This window comes from Miscanthus floridulus, chromosome 10 (genome assembly GCF_019320115.1).
Source record: "Miscanthus floridulus cultivar M001 chromosome 10, ASM1932011v1, whole genome shotgun sequence".
NCBI lineage: Eukaryota > Viridiplantae > Streptophyta > Magnoliopsida > Poales > Poaceae > Miscanthus > Miscanthus floridulus.
Genome location: NC_089589.1, coordinates 58953375 through 58967058, shown reverse-complemented (window position 1 = coordinate 58967058; position 13684 = coordinate 58953375).

The window sequence follows — 13684 nt, the reverse complement described above, 5'->3', positions numbered from 1 at the left end:
TGACAATGGCAAAGGCAAGGTCAAAGGGCTTGGTAAAATTGCAATATCCAATGACATGAGCATATCCAATGTGTTGCTAGTAGAGAGCTTGAATTTCAATTTGCTATTCGTGGCTCAACTATGTGATCTTAGATTTAAGTGCATATTTGGGGTAGATGATGTAGAAATCATAAGCGTAGATGGCTCTAACTTTATTTTCAAAGGCTTTAGATATGAGAATCTATACTTGGTTGATTTCAATGCTAGTGAAACTAGATTATCCACATGCTTATTCACTAAGTCAAGTATGGGTTGGTTATGGCATAGAAGGCTTGGTCATGTTGGAATGAAACAATTGAATAGATTGGTTAAGCATGACTTGGTTAGAGGCTTAAAAGATGTAGTATTTGAGAAGGATAAACTTTGTAGCTCTTGTCAAGCCGGCAAACAAGTTGGAAACACCCATCCTAAGAAAAGCATGATGAGCACTAGTAAAGCATTTGAGTTATTGCATATGGATTTGTTTGGGCCAACACAATACACTAGCATTGGTGGAAACAAATATGGATTTGTGATAGTGAATGACTACACTAGATACACATGGGTATTCTTTCTAGTGGACAAAAGTGATGTATTTTCAACATTTAAATCATTTGTCAAAGGCATTCACAATGAATTTGAAACAACTATCAAGAGAGTTAGAAGTGACAATGGTAGTGAGTTTAAGAACACTAGAATTGATGAGTTATGTGATGAATTTGGAATTAGACATCAATTCTCGGCCAAGTACACACCACAATCAAATGGCCTTGTTGAGAGGAAGAATAGAACACTCATTGATATGGCAAGGTCTATGCTTAGTGAGTACAATGTGAGTCAATCCTTTTGGGCCGAAGCTATCAACACGGCTTGCTATTGTAGCAATCGCCTCTATTGTCACAAATTGAAAGAGAAGACACCATATGAGCTCTTGAATGGTAGAAAGCCCAACATTGCATATTTTATAGTCTTTGGTTGCAAATGCTATATCTTGAAGAAAGGCACAAGATTGGACAAGTTTGACAAGAAATGTGATGAAGGATTTCTACTTGGCTATTCCACTACAAGCAAAGCATATAGAGTTTGGAATTTGGATAGTGGTACTCTTGAGGAAGTACATGATGTTGAATTTGATGAAACCAAGGGTTCACAAGTAGAGAATGAGAACTTGGAAGATGTTAGAGGCATCCAACTTTCAAATGCCATGAAGAACATGGATATTGGCGAATTGAGGCCTAGGCAAGTGAATGATGATGAAGATGATCAAGTGCAAGTGCTCTCTAACTCAAATGTGCAACAATATGCAAGTCAAGTTAGTGCAAGTGACTCTCATGACAATGATCAAGATCAAATGGCTAGTACATCACCTCTACAAATTGATCAAGCAAGTGCAAGCAATCAAGTTCCGGTGCTCCAACCAACAAATATTGCAAGAGATCATCCTTTGGACACTATAATTGGTGACATCTCAAGAGGTGTGCAAACAAGATCAAGATTGGCATCATTTTGTGAACACTTCTCATTTGTGTCATCCATTGAACCAAAGAAGATTGATGAAGCTTTGATGGATGTTGATTGGGTGAATGCTATGCATGAAGAGTTGAATAACTTCACAAAAAATCAAGTATGAGAATTGGTAGAAAGACCAAAGGGACACAATGTAATTGGAACCAAATGGGTCTTTAGGAACAAGCAAGATCAAGATGGGATAGTAGTAAGGAACAAAGCAAGATTAGTAGCACAAGGCTATACACAAGTTGAAGGTCTTGACTTTGGAGAAACATATGCCCCGGTTGCTAGATTGGAAGAAATTAGGATCTTGCTAGCCTATGCTTGTGCCCATAACATCAAGCTCTATCAAATGGACATCAAGAGTGCATTTCTCAATGGCTACATTAATGAAGAAGTATATGTTGAGCAACCTCCCGGTTTTGTAGATGACAAGAAGCCCAACCATGTGTACAAGTTGAAAAAGGCATTGTATGGCTTGAAGCAAGCACCTAGAGCATGGTATGAGAGATTGAGGGATTTCCTACTCTCTAAGGGGTTCACAATGGGCAAGGTTGACACCACTCTTTTCATCAAGAAGATTGGAAAAGACTTGTTTGTGTTGCAAATCTATGTGGATGACATCATATTTGGATCAACCAATCAAGATTTTTGTGATGAGTTTGGAAAGATGATGGCTAAAGAATTTGAGATGTCCATGATTGGAGAGTTAAGTTACTTTCTTGGTCTTCAAATTAAGCAATTGAATCATGGTACATTTGTAAGTCAAGGCAAGTACATCAAGGACATGATCAAGAAGTTTGACATGATTGATAGCAAAGCCATCAGCACACCAATGGGAACCAATGGCAACTTGGATAGTGATCCAAGTGGAAACATGGTAGATCAAAATTTGTATCGGTCTATGATTGGAAGCCTACTCTATGTGACCGCATCAAGGCCGGATGTCATGTTTAGTGTATGCATGTGTGCAAGATTTCAAGCCTCACCAAGAGAAAGTCATTTGAAGGCTACAAAGAGAATATTGAGGTACTTGAAGCATACACCAAATGTTGGATTGTGGTATCCCAAAGGAGCAAAGTTTGAGCTAGTTGGTTATTCCAACTCGGATTATGCGGGATGCAAGGTTGAAAGAAAAAGCACTTCGGGCACATGTCAATTGTTGGGAAGATCACTTGTCTCATGGTCATCAAAGAAGCAAAATAGTGTTGCATTATTAAGCGCCGAAGCCGAATACATATCCGCCGGTAGTTGTTGTGCACAAATTCTTTAGATGAAGGCCACCTTGAGTGATTTTGGAACCAAGTTCAAGAAAGTGCCATTGCTATGTGACAATGAGAGTGCAATCAAGCTAACCAACAATCCGATTCAACATGCAAGAACAAAGCACATTGATGTCCACCACCATTTCATAAGAGATCATCAACAAAAATGGGACATATGCATTGAGAGTATAGGCACCGATGATCAACTTGCCGACATATTCACCAAGCCATTGGATGAGAAAAGGTTTTGCAAGCTAAGGAATGAGTTGAATATATTGGATTTCTCAAATATGTGTTGATGCACCCCCCCACTTATATGACATGCCTCTCCTTCGAGCAATCCAAGGTAAAAGTTGATTGGCATGGCATACATCATTGCTAAGGACATGTTTAGTGCATCTAGTCATTCTATCTAGCCTTTAGTTTTATTAGGCTCATTCATGAAAATCAAATGAATTTGATGATTGTATGGTACCACTATTGCTTCTATGTTTGACTTGATCTAGTGGTAGCATATGACATGTTTATGGGCTTGTAAAACCTAGTGTTTGATCTAGAGAATAAGCTCTAAGTGTTTAACTCAACATGGTACAAGATAACCCTTATTTGGAGGTGTGAAGAAGCTTGTCCTTGGATCAAACCGAGTTAAATATCTTTGGCAAATATTCTAGTTTGAACCAAATTTTGGAAAAATGATCCTCACCCCATTGATTGACTTTGATAATCTCAACCCTACAAGTAGTATAATCCATATTTTAAAGGGGAGAAATTAGTACATTGATAATCTCGACCTTAGTTTTTATGCCTTTGTGGTCATTGATGACAAAGTGGGAGAAAATTAGTGTACAAAGATAAGAAAAGATATCAAAAGGGGGACAAAATAGAGTGTATAAGTAATCAAGGGGGAGAAAACATAAAAGGAGAGAAACAAAGATATTGATATAGAGAAATATAACAAAGGAAAGGGATCAATTAAAACTTTGAGCACACAAGTAGGGGGAGCAAGCTCATGAACTTGTATGATGCATTTGAATGTGCGTTTCATATGTTTGCTTGCATGGCACAAGTTTTAAAATTCAATTATCCATGCTTGTGCGATATATGTTAGTTATAAGTTTAAATGATAATGTGAAAAACTAGCATGCATAGGTTATCTATGTTTTCATTATTTCATCTAGTGGTATCTATTCCAAATATTTCCAAGTGGTATATTTATAAATTGGTATAGAGCTAACCATGATACTTCTAAGTATTTTTATAAGTGGTATCTAGCTAACCATGGTAATTTCAAGTAAATTCATATGGTATCAAGCTAGTCATGATGCTAAGGATGGTATAATTGTGCACTCCGATTGGTATCACGCTTCAAAGGTCCATCTCTTATACCTTAGCATCATACGGTAGACATTGTCTCCTATATTTCCTATCTAAGCATATGTGCAAGCTACAATTCAAACTCTTAGCACATATGTAGGGGGAGCAATTGCTACCATTTAGAGTTCATGAAACTTGTCCATATTCCTTTACACATGGTAAATATGCTTGGACAAGCAACATGGATTCAATTGAATTTTAATTCATATCTTTGTATAAGGGTTATCTTCAATTACCAAAAAGGGGGAGATTGAAAGCTCAAGTTTGGTTTTGGTGAATTGATGAAACCCTAAGTGCTAACCTAGTTTATCAAGTGATCATGAGATAGGTAGCACATTTCATGTGGTGAAGCAAATGGAGATCATAACATGAAGATGATGATGGCATGGTGATGATCAAGAGCTTCAACATGAAAAGAAGAAAGAGAAAAACAAAAAGCTCAAGGCAAAGGTATATTTGTAAGAGCTATTTTGTTTTGGTGATCAAGACACTTAGAGAGTGTGATCACATTTAGGATTGATAGCCGTACTATGAAGAGGGGTGAAACTCGTATCGAAATGCGGTTGTCAAAGTGCCACTAGATGCTCTAATATGCATTTAGGATCTAGTGGAATGATAACACCCTTGAAAATGTTTGTGAAAATATGCTAACACATGTGCACAAGGTGATACACTTGGTGGTTGGCACATTTGAGCAAGGGTGAAGAAGTTAGAGGTGAAATGGAGTTGGTCGCAATGATGCTGGCGTCGGTCTACTGAACGGACGCTGGGTCACTTAGCGACCGGACGCTGAAAGGCTGCGTCCGGTCGAGCCGTCGGACGGCATAGTAAATAGGGTTAAGCACCGGACGCTAGGCTGTGTCCGGTCGGCAAAAATAGGATTTGGACCCTTACTAGAAACGACCGGACGCTGAGGGTCCAGCGTCCGATCAACTGTGTCGGAGCATCCGGTCAACATTTCGACCGTTGGAATATGACGTTCACAGTTCGAAGCAGGTGACACGTGGCCGCCATCGGGCGACCGGACGCTGAGGTCCAGCGTCCGGTCAGTTGGACCGGAGCGTCCGGTCACTCCGATCAGTGCCCAGTGAAGGGGTACAACGGCTCTATTTTGTGGGGGCTTCTATTTAAGCCCCATGGCCGGCTCAAGCTCACCGGCTTGCACATTTACATTGACATAGCATACTTGTGAGCTTAGCCAAAGGCCTCCCACTCATTTCCATCATAGATTAAACATCTTTGTGAGATTGGGAGTGATCCAAGTGCATTGCTTGAGTGATTGCATCTAGAGGCACTTGGTGATTGTGTTTCGCTGTGGATTTTGCTTGTTACTCTTGGTGGTTGCTGCCACCTAGACGGCTTGGAGCAGCAAGGATCGTTGAGCGGAGGGTGGTGATTGTCTTCGGCTCCGATCATGGCTATTGTGAGGGGTTCTTGACCTTTCCCCGGTGGAGCGCCAAAAGATACTCTAATACATTGCTCGTGGCTTGTGTAATCCTCATCTTGTGTTGGTTGTGCGGCACCCTATTGAGGGTTTGGCGTGTGATGCCAATTAGCGCGTGAACCTCCAAGTGAGTGAATCACCACAACGAGGACTAGCTTGCCGGCAAGCAAGTGAACCTCGGTAAAAGATCATTGTGTCATCATTGATTCCGAGGTGATTGGTCTACATTGATATTCATCATTGTGATTGATTGGTTCATTCCACTACACGGCGGTATAACCATCTCGCTCTTACTCTTTACATTACCGCAAAGTAGTTGTCAAGCTCTTTAGTGTAGTTAGTTGTGAGAGCTTGTTGATTTTATTAGTGTGGCTCTTTAGTTAGCATTTGAGAGCACACTAAGTTAGTTTTGTGATATAGCTTGTGTGTGGATATATATACCAACTAAACTAGAATTATGGTAGGTGGCTTGCATTTTGTGTAGGCTAGCGCAACACTTGCTTTGCCGCATAATTGTCTAACCATTTTGTTAAGTGTTGTTGTAGAAATTTTATTAGGCTATTCACCCCCCTCTAGCCATTAGGTCCTTTCAGTGGGGCCTTCCAGTGGTTCAGGGGCGACCACTGATCTAGTGTGGCCTTGCCGTGGTGACCCAAGGAAGGTGTGGTTCATCCTTCGGGATGAGCAGGAGGTGTAGCTCTAGGACGTTCTTGGGGGGAGAGGACTCGCCATGGAGTCCGATCTCACCCAAACTAGGGTGAAGCTTGAGGAGGCCTTGGAGCGGGTCAAGTCCGTCCACCAGGTGGTTACGATTGACCTGCCCCACATCGCAGAGGTAAGTCTTCTGCATTCGTCCTTGACTCCTTGGTCTTTCACCGGTTGTCTCAGCACGCCTGCTTCTTGCTTTGTAAGGCTTGGAGGAGATGTCGAGCCACAAGTCCTATTTTCTCTAGGAGGATCATGCTCAGATGGAGTGGGAGGCCATGGTGTCGCGGCGGGTCTCCGTGCTCGAGCGCCAGCTGGAGTCCGCCCGGGCGGTGGAACTGCTCGCGATGGAGCGGGCGTCCGCCGCTGAGCGGGGACTTGACGCGGCGAAGGTCTGTTAGGCAGAGACCAAGGCAGCGCTCTAGAAGTCCTTGGTGGAGACCGAGGTGGTGCTCCAGAGTTCCTTGGAGGCCCTAGAGTCAGAGCGGAAGGCCCGGTCGGAGGTCGACCAGGAAGTGCTCGTGCTCTAGGGCCGGGTGCTTGGGACGAAGGAGGTGAACGCCCAACTGCATGAGTAGGTGACTCGGTAGGAGGAAGGACTCTCCATCCTCAAGAACACCCACCTCGGTATGTACCTTTTCTACTTTTGGTTGATTCACCGCCATCTTCCAGAACTAGGCGGAAAGGTTGGTTCGCTGGAGCAGGACCTAGAGATGGACAAGGCGACGATCGGTCGAAGCACCGAGGCGCTGGCCAAGTCCCTTGAGGAGCAACGTGCTCTCAAGGGGGAGCTTGATTAGCTCCGCAATGTCACCTAGGTCATCATCTCGGAAGTGTTCGGGTTGGCACCGAGCACCAGCATGCCCGCCATCCGACAGGCGGAGGTCCCGGATGAGGTTCGGGCCCTCATCTCCGATGGGATGTTCTATGGAACATCGGGGGTGCTAACTTTGGTGGCAATGCATCACATAGACCTGGACTTCGCCGCCATCTACAGCAGGTATGCCGACAGCTGGAGCCGCTCGGGGAGAGCTTGCTGCCACATGCACAGTTGGTGGCAGAGCAAGTCTCCACACAATGGGTGATGGAGGCTCGCGTGTGAACATGGCTGAAGGCATGGGCCAAGAGGACATCGCCTAGCCTGCGGATGGAGTGGAGCCCAAGTCGGAAGCAGACATCGCCCTGCCTCTGACCGAGCCAAACGTCGTCCCGTCAGAGACCGAGCAGCCCCTATCTTCGCCAGTCGAGCCGGTAGCCGATGCCGCCGGGTAGCCTCAGTAGAAATTAGAAGTACTTAGCATATGTAAAGGATAAATTCATGGGGGAGCCCCCTGTGTAAATGTTTTTGTGTATCCATGAATACAACAACTTTGTTTTTGTGATGAATCACTTCGTTCGGGGAAGCTTGCCCCGTCCGTTCCTTGTTTTTACCCTAGCATAGCTCTATTTTTATTCTTTCTTTTTTTTGCACCTGCCCGTTCATCCCATAGGCTGCAACCTTAAGAGCCCAGGCATGGCCCGTGAGGCTCAACTGCTCATAACCATAGGTAGTGGCGGGGTGCGATCGGTCAGAATGTTGAAAGCAAAGTTACGTAAGGTAATTAAAGGAATGGACTACCCTTTCGTTCAGGTAAAAAAAGCATTTACCATATGATAGTAAAAAAAAAGAGAGGTGGTATCGCACCCCCATGGAGCCCCCGAGTGACCTGGGCCAAAAGTGTTTGAGCTAGGGTGCTTTGTAGGAGCAAACGTTGAATGAAAGAAAGCGGTAAGACCGAATTTTTATGGGAAGAAATGACGTAGCTGTTCGATGTTCCAAGTGTTGGTGAGAACGTTGTCATTGTCGTCCTTTAGTCGGTAGGCGCCCGATCGGATCACTTCAGTAACCATGTAGGGTCCTTGCCAAGGCGGAGAGAGTTTGTGTTTCTCCTTGGTTGATTGAGTCCTTCGAAGCACGAGGTCTCCAACCTCGAGGATTCTCCCTTGGATTTTCTTTCGTGGTACCTGCGGAGAGTTTGCTAGTAGCGAGCGAAGCGGATGACAGTCGTCTTGCGGCCTCCTCAAGCAGGTCGACTGTGTCTTGCTGAGCCTCTGTGGCTTGGTCACGGTCGAAGGCCTTCACTCTTGGGGTGCCGTGGTCGAGGTCGGAGGGAAGCACTACTTCAGCTCTGTAGGCTAGGAAGAAGGGTGTGAACCCTGTGGATCGGTTTGGGGTTGTTGTTAGGCTCCAGAGGATCATGGGGACTTCTACAACCCATCACCCAGCATACATGTTTAGTCAGTCGAAGATGCGTGGCTTAAGTCCTTGGAGGACCAAGCCATTGGCACGCTCGACCTGACCGTTAGTACTTGGATGTCCGACCGAGGCCCAATCGATCCTGATGCCATATCCATCACTGAAGTCCAGGAACTTCTTCCTGGTGAAGTTAGTTCTGTGGTTAGTGATGATACAGTTAGGAACACCAAATCGGTAGATGATGTCGAGGAAGAATTTGACCGCCTCTTCCGAGCGGATGTTGGTGATGGGCTTGGCCTCTATCCATTTTGTGAATTTATCGACTGCTATGAGCAGGTGAGTGAAGCCGCCTGAGCCCTTTTTGGGGGATCCTACCATGTCGAGGCCCTAGACCGTGAATGGCTAGGTGATGGGGATGGTTTGAAGCTCCTGTGCTAGCAAATGAGTCTGCCGAGCATAGAACTGGCATCCCTTACACCTACGGATGACCTCCTCAGCATCTCATAGCATGGTGGGCTAGTAAAAACCTTGTAAAAAGGCTTTTCCGACAAGTGACCTCGGGGCCGTGTGATGCCTGTAGATCTTGGCATGGACCTCAAGGAGGAGCTGCTTGCCTTGGTCGGTAGGGACGCACTTCATGAGTACTCCCGACGGACTCCATTTGTAGAGTTCGTTACCGATCACGATGAATGTCTTGGCGCATCGAGCGATCCATCATGCTTCAGTCCTTTTAGGTGGGAGAACCTCCTTGAGGAGGTAGGCGAGTAGCAGCGCTCGCCAGTCGGCTTGATCGAGTGCCAGCACGGCAACATCGGTGGGCGACGTCGTCACGGAGGTACTAGGGTCGGAGCCCCCGAGCGCCGAGTCGGCATCAGGGTGTGTCTGGATCGGTACTTCTAGGATGTGGGTAGACAGTTCATGAAGGTAGTTGATGAATACACCGTCCGAAGACGAAACCCGCTTGGCAGCCAATTTTGTGAGAAAATCGACGGCTTCATTGTCCTTTCAGGGCACATGGTGTAGCTCGATCCCCTAGAATTTGTCCTCGAGCTTGCGCACCTCCTGGCAGTATGCTGTCATGAGGGGCTTTTGTAAGAGGACTCCTTCATGACCTGGTCGACGACTAGCTTTGAGTCACCATGGACGTAGAGCCGCGTAGCGCCGAGCTCGATGGCGATGCGTAGTCCGTTGATGTGGGCCTCGTATTCTATGGCATTGTTTGAGGCCAAAAAGTGGAGGCATATTGCATAGCGGAGCCTACTCCTGTCCGGGGAGATTAGAACCACTCCAGCCCCCGAGCCAGGCACCATTACAGACCCATCGATGTACATCATCTAGTACTCATTGGTGACGTCTGGGGTCGGGAGCTGGACCTCCATCCATTCGGTGACAAAGTCCGTGAGAGTCTGAGACTTAATAGCGGTATGGGGGATATACCTGATGTCGTGGCCCATTAGCTCGAGTGCTAACTTGGAGATTCGTCCCACGGCGTCACGGTTGCGGATGATGTCTCCGAGCGGGTATGAAGTGACGACCAAGACTTCGTGGTCGGTGAAGTAGTGCAGCAGCTTTCGGGTCGCCATCAGCACGGCGTATAGGAGATTTTGCACCTAGGGTACTGTGACAGAACTGCCCAATTTATACAAGATCAAGTACGGCTATCCCCGCTAACACATTGACACACGCATACTTTCACTTATATAAACCCGGTAGTCCGCCGAGTGTCTCGAAAGACCTCGGTAAATCAACATCACAACCAAGATTGCGTGATTAAGCAAATACACATCACATACACAGAGTTGCAGCAGAAATAATGTTACAAAGGGGTTCACAAATAATAGTACAAGTTTGGGTTTCAAAACCAATTATTGAAAACAACATAGCTTTCAAATGATTACATTAATATAAGTTCCAAATACATTGCTAGCATAAGTGACATCCTCAGATAAAAGCATATAGATGAGAAGTAAATATAGAATCACTGAGCCCACCGGCGGTTAGCCACCATCCTCAGCAGGCCAAGAACTTCACCTGCAACATGGTGGGATAAACCCTGAGTACTCGAATGTACTCAGCTAGACTTACCCGTCGTAAACCCGAAATAAAGTGACACCAAGGATTATGTAAGGCTTTCTTTAGTGGGCTAGCTGACTCGTTTGCGAAAAGCATAAGTTATCATGAATAAACCATTTTAAGTACTTTGCATCATCTTTATTATAACCTATCCATCTAGGTAAGCACCTGTACTACAGCAATCACTTGATTAACCAATAACATCCAGTTACTAATTTAGATTTAGCATATCCCATATCATCCAGATAACCATCATTGTTCCATAATAATTACTACGATGCCGTAGCTCGAGTCAAGTGCTCACTATCCAGGAGCGATGGCGATTCAAATCGATTCCTAACCAACTGGTGATTTATTCCTCACACAAACCACGCTTCCCCCGTCAGGGTCGCTTAGATCACCAATGACACTTTCCAAGTAGCCGCGGGATAATAGTCATGGACCGCACTACCCAGGGATCGCCCGACTGCCAGGACGCACCTTGGGCTCACTCTTCGCGTCCCCGTCATACCCTCTTCAGCACCAGTCTGCGCATCCGAGTTTATCCCGGCTCGAAATAGTGTCACTAGCTTCACGGTCGAAAGGTACTTTATTCGGCCAGCTAAATGTGAGGCATGCGTTCAATATGACAAGAGGGATGAGCAACGATCGGTCCTTAATCGACACAGATGGAAACTAACAGCACCCCAGAACCCTGTCTGGTTGCCTCCAACTTTTTCTGTCCGGTCTCCAATTATCCATCACACATGGTTAATTCCAGGATATCATTCTTTCTATAGCTAAATTCTTCCAGTAACCACCTATAATGTAGGTGACCAGATATCACCGATCGCTACCGGTCTAAGCAAGGCTAAGCAGTTATTCGATCCTGACCTAACAGGGTAAAAGGTAATAAGGTAGGCAAGGATAGTAATAAATGCATCAACGGTTTCAATCAACTCCTACAACTTAATGCAACAATATATAAACTCATATAGAAAGAATTGCTTTTATAAATTAGGAGACTTATAATGCTCCGGGGCTTGCCTGGGATCCGACACAAGTCAGTTCAGTTAGCTTGCACCGTCCTGGTGACGTCTCAGGTCCTAGCACTCGCTTAGTCCTTCCATCTTCGGGATAGATCCATCAAACACCGTCTTCGGGTTTGGCTCCAACATCTCATCCTTCACGTGGTGCATCTAGCATACCTAGATGAGATGCAATATGCAAGTGCATAAATATGAAGAATAGTACCATGAGACGCATCACAAAATAGCAAGCAAGACAAGCATAGTTTACACTAACACACTTAAGTACTTTGCGATGCTTAACTTAAACATCACACAATCTATCATGCTAAGATGGCAAAGAAGACGACAACACCAAGCACGACACAAGTTTCCCAAGATCTCAGGTGCTCTAACTCAGTCATCATTCAAGGCATAAGTCACACTTAACAATATACAAGCAAACACTATAATTGGAATCTGCCAATTTCTGGACATGCAAGCAGTAGCTACAAGATTTAGCTATAACTGGAGTTACACAAATCCAAATGACTTGCAAGAAGACATTATGGAAATCTTATGAAATTATCTACATTTCATCTATAACCATCACAGCATGATTCTCAAGTTAACTAAGTCAAATATACCCATTTACAGAAACTAGTCTAAACAAGACAGAGAGCAATCAATTCTGTAACCCAACTTTAAATAGCTGTAACTCTTAAACTACTAGGCCAAATGACACCAAATTTTAATAGAAGCTAGATACATGAATTATCTACAACTTTTGTATAAACAAGTTTCACAACAAAGCACATTATCATGAAGAACTTTGCTAAGTTCCCAGATCTGTCCATAAACCACATCGGCAAGAAAATAATTATTAACTTATGTTGCAAACACATAATTGGGCAAAACCAACTTTACCAAAATGTCACACATGACTAAAGAACACCATAAAACCTAGTGTCCATGACCAAATAAATTCTTTTAATGCATTTCTTAATTTATTTTAGATAACAAGGTGACTTAATGAACATATACCAAAAGTGCACAATAACTTCTACAAAAATTACAGTGGCTCACATATACTCTCAATAGTCTAATGTAAAAATTTTACTCCATTTGAATATGTATAGCAACCTCTATGAAAAGGACAAGTTGCTAAAGCAAGAAATCATGTGCGAGCAAGATAGACCAATAACTCACTCATGCAGCAACCAATGACCATGAAATTTTTACCACACATCAACTATCACATGAGTAGCATGCCACAAAAATTTCACTTCATTTGGAGCCCTAGATATGCAGTTATGGAAAATAACAAATTCAACTAGCATTACAACCTTACTGCACAAATCTATTTTTACCGCAAAATATTTAAACTAAAACATGTCATATTATAGATCTAATGCATAGAGAATTTCACAAGGATTCCAAAAAGTTCTCATTTGCTATTTTATGAATTTCCTATGAATTACTATGAATTTCCAAACTTCAGCAAATTTCCTGCAAAAAGGTCCTCAATGGCACTATTCATATGAGTCAGTGGTTATGCACTTAGGCCCTCCCCTTTACTCGAATTTGAGCCCGAGGTCCTCCACGCGAGGTTGAAACAGAGGACGCCGCGGAATTGGCCGGAGGGCCGGCGGTGGCGGGGGAATGGTGGGGAAGCACCAGGAGGTCCATTCGCACCCAAAGGTTGCCACGGATGGCCGGGAGACGGACCGTGCTTCACTGGCCACGCACGGCGGCGGCATGCAGCGGTGGCGGGGGTGGTCCTCCGGCCTCCTAGCCTAGGTGGGCTTGACGAAGGAGCGCACGAGAACGAGGAGAGGTTGGCGGAGCCGGTGGCGCACGCGAGGGAACACGAAGGAGCCCGGGGCAGCAGGGATGCTGCGGCGGCACATTCGGCCAGCCGGCCATGGCGGCTCTGGCGCTGGGCGTGAGCGACAGCGCGAGGAAGGGAGCGGCAAAGTGAGTGGGGGAAAGCATGGGGCACTCTGGCGCGCGTTATGGAGGAGCAGGGCACAAGGAGGCGCGTGGCACTGAGGTGGGACGCGCGTCGGCCATG